We start from the raw sequence: 6,000 nt of genomic DNA, 5'->3' as shown, positions 1-6,000 counted from the left end.
GTTCCTGGCTCTGTGGGGGGGGGGGGGTGCTTCCTCTTTCCCCTCCACTCTTTGGGGCACCTTGGAATGCTGGAAAGGGCATCCTCTTGCTGGGGACCTCTTGTGCCCCCTCTGCCTTTGACACTTGCTCTTCTTCCCTTGTGCTGAGAACAGGAGGGAGGAAGCTCTGACGTCAGTGGAGCCTGTTGAGGCAGCCATGAGCTGGATGGGCAGGAAGTGCAGCTGCAGGCAGCTGACCAGGGACTGTCCTGCAGGGGAGAGTTGGCCCTTCTGTCCTGTGGAGTCAGGGAGCAGGCGAGGCCGCTTAGCACCTTCAGAAGTTTGGGTCGGGGGCTTCCTTCCATACCTGCCAATGTGCCAAAGGCTGCAGATGTTGTGCTTCCATTGGGAAGCTGGAGCTGGCTGGGTCCCAGGCGGCTGCTGCAGGGCAGAGTCAGGGGAAGTAGGCCCAGCTCAGAGAGGGTGGGGCTGTGATGGACCCCACGCCCAGGGAGGGAGGGGGCTGACTGACTTGGAACGGCATAGCCCAGGGCAGGCTCTCATCTCCTCCCTTAGCAAGAAGGAGGGCAGGCGGTGCCGTGTGGGGAAGGGAAGGAGGAGAGCCCTGCCTGGGTGTTTGGAGGCCTGTCAACTCTAGCCCAGGCCGCAGAAGAGCAGTGGAAGCTGGGCGGGTGAGCTGTTTCCTGTTGCATTTCTCTTGTGGAGAGATGGCCCTGGGCCTGCGGGTGGGTGGTTGGCTGCTCCTTCCTTCCTTCCTTCCTTCCTTCCTTCCTTCCTTCCTTCCTTCCTTCCTTCCTTCCTTCCTTCCCTCCCTCCCTCCCTCCCTCCCTCCCTCCCTCCGTGTGGTGCTGATCCTTGAGACTTTGGGAAACTCTCCTAAAGAGCAACCACCCTGCCTGCTCCCTTTGAGCATCACATAAAAGGGTCGAGGGACTTGGATAGCTCAGCTGGCCTTGGGGTGCCCCTGGCACAGCCAGATCTCCCCCTTGCACTGGGGCTCTCGGAAGCCTTTGGCCCTGGCACAACCAGCTTCAGGTTTGCTTTGGCTTTCTGGAGAGCGAGGAGGAGGAGGAGGAGACCTTGCCCTTGCCTGCTGCATGGCCCTTTCAGCTGGAATGGGCTTTATCTTTTGAAACTTTCCGGTTTTGCCTTTCCAGGGTGGTGAAGCATAAGGTTAAAAGTGTCTGGTGGTCTTTGAGCAGGGGGGTTCAGTTCCATCACCTTCCCACAGGCCCCTCAGGTAGGTGCCGTTCCTGCATCAAGGAGTCATCCACCTATCCCTATTCCAGACTTGGCTCCCCCGTTGCCTTCTGGACCCCCATTTCTATCTGCAGCCAAGAGCCGAGCCTGGCAGATTCCTTGTTTGGTGCCACAAACTGAAATGCAGAGAAGGAACGCAACCAGGCCCAGCTCCTCTCTTCCTCCTTCCTTATTTCTTCTTAGGCTGTTTCATATTTCTGTAGGGGCATTCAGCACCCCAAATTATTTTCAAACCATTTGATGTTAAGGCTCTGCTTCTCCAGATATTCATGGACTGAGGATGGAAGGATAAACCTGTAGCAAACACCTGGCATGGGGGGTGGGGGTGGATTCGGGCTGCATTTTTTAACCAAGAACTTCAAAGTAGTTAATGAGTTTATAAAAATCTTCAGGGCCAGTTCTAGAATTGAAACACATTTGTGCAGTTCAGCTGATCTGCCTCTATGGTCTAGTGTTGCCTTGGGTCCATCTGTGCTCTACCCCATCATGCCCCCCCCCCCACTGCTTCTGGTGATTCTGTTCTACATGAGGCACCCACCCCCACCTGAGACCCCCCCCGGAGAGTTTTTTCTGCTGGGGTTCCGTCCTGGTGTTGCCGTTGCTTGGCTTTGGTTGGTCCTGGGTCCTACTGGGGAAAGGGTCATCACATCTGTGCCCCAATTCACACAGAGTTTAATTTTGAATGATGCTGCCATCTTCCTTTGGGACTCGGTGCTTATCCAAGCTAGAAAGTTGGCAGCTCTTTTATTCCAATTCCCGATTTCTGTGTTTTGTCCTTCTGTCTGTAAGCGGAGGGGATGGGGGACCCACCCTGAGCAAAAGCGTGAGGAAAGAAGGGCAATGATTCAGGGGGTGCTTGGCTCGGGGCAGTCAGGCATCTGCTGCATGTCCATTTGTGCTCTTTTGAATGACGGCCTGCCTTTGCATCAGGCTGCACCAGAGGCTTGGCAAAGGCTTGCCGGACGCTGCTTCACTGTTTCTGAGAATGAGCTGGGAATGCCTGGGCCTGTGTGTCCCCCAGACACCCCCCACAACTGCCCCCCTCCAACATATGTCTCTTGCAAAGGAAGGTGTGGCTCTCTGGCAACCATGAGGTACTGGTGGGACTTCATCGGGTTTGAAAACTGACCCAGAAAGTTTGCAGCTGCCTACATTTAGACCTAAATTTAAATTGTGATATTTGTATTGTGTTTTTACCTGGCTGTACACTGCCCCAAGTCCTTCGGGAGAGAGGCGGTATAGAAATAAAATTATCCTTATCCTTACATTTTGACCCCTCCCGGTCCCGACAGGATGTGTAGGTTTAGGAGGAGAGGCATGAGCCCCTTCTCCTCCAACCAGGATTCCCTGTGGGAAAGTGTGGCTGTTACCTGTCCAGGCACAGCATTTCTTTGGGGAAATCAGGGTGGGGAAGGGGGGCGGGGTCAGCCTCCTCCGCGCTCTTCCCCAGCCCATTCGGCAGATAGTTTGCCAACACAATTCTCTGGATTTGGCCAGACCGCCCTTAGTCCTCCAGTCCCCAAGTAGTGGTTGAGGCCCATCTGATAGCTTCTGCTGCTTGCTAAAGGGGTTGATCTCCTGCACTTCCGTTTTAAGAAATTGGCTCACCATCCTTGCGTGCCTGCGCGCACACACACACACACACACACACACACACACACACACGCATGTAGTGTCCAATGCAGTTGACACTTCCCAGGCTGCATTAGAGCCGATTTAGAGCACAACAGGTGGCAGCAGCCTTTTTGCCCGGAGACGGGTGCAGCCCCGGCTGTGCAGGAGGACAGGAGGTCTTCGGGGCACTGCCAAGGCCAGGGGAGGTTTCGGGGGAGGGGGCAGTCTAGGCCAGCTCTTTTTCCACTCTGCAGCCTCCTGGCAAGCCTTCTCCCTTGGTTGCCCTCCTTCCTGCTTCGCCAGGTGACCGTCTGTGGGGGCAGCGGGGCTTCCTTCCATTTCCTCCTGCGTTGTCTGCCTTAGTTCTAGGACAGGCAGAGTGGTGGCAATGGAGTCCCTTGCCAGGTACGGGGGGGTGGGGGTGGGGGTGGAGGGGCTTTGGATTTTGGGACTGAAGCTGGCAAGTGGTGCCAGTGAGTCAGTCTGTGTTTAATGAGTCAATCTTGTTGCCTCAGAAGGAAATGGAAGAAAGGCTTTGTGTGTGGGGGGGTTGTGTCCTCCCACCTTAGGAAGTCATTTCTAGGATGCTGGAGCTCACAAAATGGGTCTGAGCTGGAGGTGAAGGACTATGGCAGCATCAAGAGAGTGGAACGAGAGAGAGGAGGCATGAGACAAAAAACAGGCTGTGATCCTGAACTTTGCCAACCTCTAAGAGATGGGGCACGTTGCCCAGGAGGGCTGAGGAATGAGGGGGCTCCCCTCCTGTCTTTCAGAGAAGGGTCTGCTTGTCCTGTTGGCAGTTGGAAGGAGGGTTGGGGGTTGCGAGAAAGGGGAAGCCTAACCAAAGAACAGCTGGAGAATGTCTTCTGGGAACTGGAAAGGAAAGCACAGAAGTCGGCGTCCCCCATTGGTTGCTGGCCCTGCTTCCTCTTTCAGAGGGGGGAGGGGGGTGCTTAGGCAGAGGCCTGCCCCTCCTTCCTCACCCCACAGACCACAGAGCCTCTGGCATGCCTGGGGCTGAGCCAGCCAGGGGGAAGGTGGGGGCCTCCCTGGGAGCAGACATTTTTGGGGCATGCTGAGAATGCAGCCCTGGAATGTCTCCCTGGCAGGGGGCATGGGGGGGACGGGACACGGGGCGAGCGCCTGCTTCCTAGGGGGAGGCCAGGGAGGACTGTGGGGCAGAGGCAGAGAGGCACTTGCCCCATTACCAGCTGCTTCTTGACTGGGGTCTCAGAACATCCCAGTGGGTCTATAGGAAGAAGGGAGGGCTAAGAGCCCCTCCCCGCCCTTGAGAGATTGCCTTTGCTGCCTGCTTTGGCCTTTCCCTCGCAATGTTGGCCTACAACGTTAACAAGATTACTACCACCCCCAGCCCAATTCCAGGGTGGGGCAGGTAGAGAATTTGCTGATTTCTGGGTCAATCAGGATTGGGGGACAGCATCCTGGAGCCCAGCAGTAAAGGCAGTGAAGCCCACTGAGACCAACCAGAAGCAGCAGAGCCTCCTTCAGCCTTCCTCCCAGCTGGTCCTTCTGGAGCTGCTAGGGTTCCTGGAGCCCCTTTGGGAGGGAGAGACAATTCCACCTGTGACTGCAAAATGACAGGTGGGGGGATTTGTGGCTGAGGAGGAGGAGGAGGAGGAGCAGGGTTTGGCCACCTCCAGTTTATGAGCATCCTGGGATGCCTGGTTCTGCTCCCCACTCCTCAAATGCGGCCTCCCTTGGGCTCCCCACTCCTCAAATGCGGCCTCCCTTGGGCAATGAGAAAAAGCCTGTCCTGCTGGCTGGGCTGGGCTGGGCTTGAGCTGCTGGTCCTCACTTTGGGTGCAGAAAAGATGCCCTTGTGGCCGGGCTCTGACTTGGGCTGGGAGCTGCCCATCCCTGCCCAGGCCCCCTCACTGCTCCTGGATGCTTTGGGGCGAGAGGTGGTAGGCATCCAAATTCACCTGATTGGTGGGTGCCATTGAGGGGAGGGGCTTTGGGGAGTGGGCGTGACCCACCCAAGCAGAAGGGGGCCTGGCCTTGGGGTCAGATGAGAGGAAAGGGGCTGCAGCTGCTGGGGCGCAGATAGGAGAGTCTCGCCCTGTCCAGAAGCCGAAGCAGGTGGGCTCCACACCCAAAGTCCCCCCCGTCAAAGACCACAAAGAACTGGGCAACTGGACAGGCAGAATCAGGTACCCAGAGGAGTGCCAGGGGGATGGGGGGAGGGCAGAGGAAGCCCCTGCCTCCTCCAAGCCCTGCAAAGGACCCTGCCAGCTGCCAGTCTGCCTCTGGCAGTGGCACAAGAGGTCCAAAAGGCAGGTGCATCAGAGATATCAGGGTGGGCCCAGCGCACACCCCTTTAGCCACCCTCAGGACGGAGGTCACGAAGGTAACTCCTCCCTGGAAACTGCTGCCAGCCCCATGGTCTGTCTGAGCTCTAGGGAAGCAGCAGGGCGTGATGAAAGGGTGTAGGTGGCACGGTGGGATACAGCACAGTGGTGTTGGCACCTCGGTTTTCTGGCATGGGCTGCCTTCCTAGTTGGAGGGGCTCCTTTTCTCCTCTGGGAAGCGCATCCTTGACTTTAAACCCAAGAGGGAGAACTCTCTCCCCTGCCCCCCGCCTCATGAGGTAGCTGTGCCTGGGAGGGTCCTCTGCAGCCTCCTCATTTCAGGCACTATCTTCACTTTGTGCCAGAGGCATTGGAGAAGCCTTCAGCTGTCGGGGGGGGGGGGAGGCAACTGTCGGGTGCCAGGCTGGGCCTTCTGGCTTCCTTCAGCGGTTTCCTCTTGCCGGCCATCTGAGCATAATCAGCCTCCTCCGACCACCGGCCTTATCAGTTCAGCTCCACCAGGAGGGGCTTCCTCCTGTGGGCATGATGCGGCACATCTTTGCCCACAGGCTCCTTCTGGGCCCACCCCCTTCCTGCTGCCCTGCCCTGGCGCAAGCAGTGCCTGCCTGGGCATGGGATCTCCACACTTCTCCACAGCGGTGGTAGTAAAAGGGAAGTTTCTTGTCATGGGGCGGCAGCCTCCTGTTCTCGTCTTGACCACTGCCTCCCTCCAGCAGCTGTGCCAGGGACAGCGGGAGGGGAGTTGGCACACACAGAGAATGCTTTTGGGATGTGCTGCGGGATTGGGCTGGATGCT

At 57.5% G+C, this 6,000-nt stretch overlaps 1 protein-coding gene across 2 annotated transcripts in view; it reads left to right on the top strand.

Moving 5' to 3' along the window:
• The first annotated feature begins 541 nt into the window (after positions 1-541).
• TLN1 (talin 1) overlaps positions 542-6,000 on the top strand; it is a 30,010-nt gene continuing 24,551 nt past the window's right edge. Inside the window, exon 1 of one of the 2 annotated variants that reach the window (XM_087885426.1) lies at positions 542-671. The gene's annotated coding sequence lies outside the window, so the exon portion shown is untranslated. The remainder of the gene's footprint in view (positions 672-6,000) is intronic. The other variant, XM_087885422.1, reaches the window with a different exon arrangement.

This window comes from Pantherophis guttatus, chromosome 2, assembly GCF_059756535.1.
Source record: "Pantherophis guttatus breed Tessera chromosome 2, ASM5975653v1, whole genome shotgun sequence".
NCBI classification, from domain to species: Eukaryota; Metazoa; Chordata; class Lepidosauria; order Squamata; family Colubridae; genus Pantherophis; species Pantherophis guttatus.
This window is presented reverse-complemented; position numbering and strand designations above follow the sequence as displayed.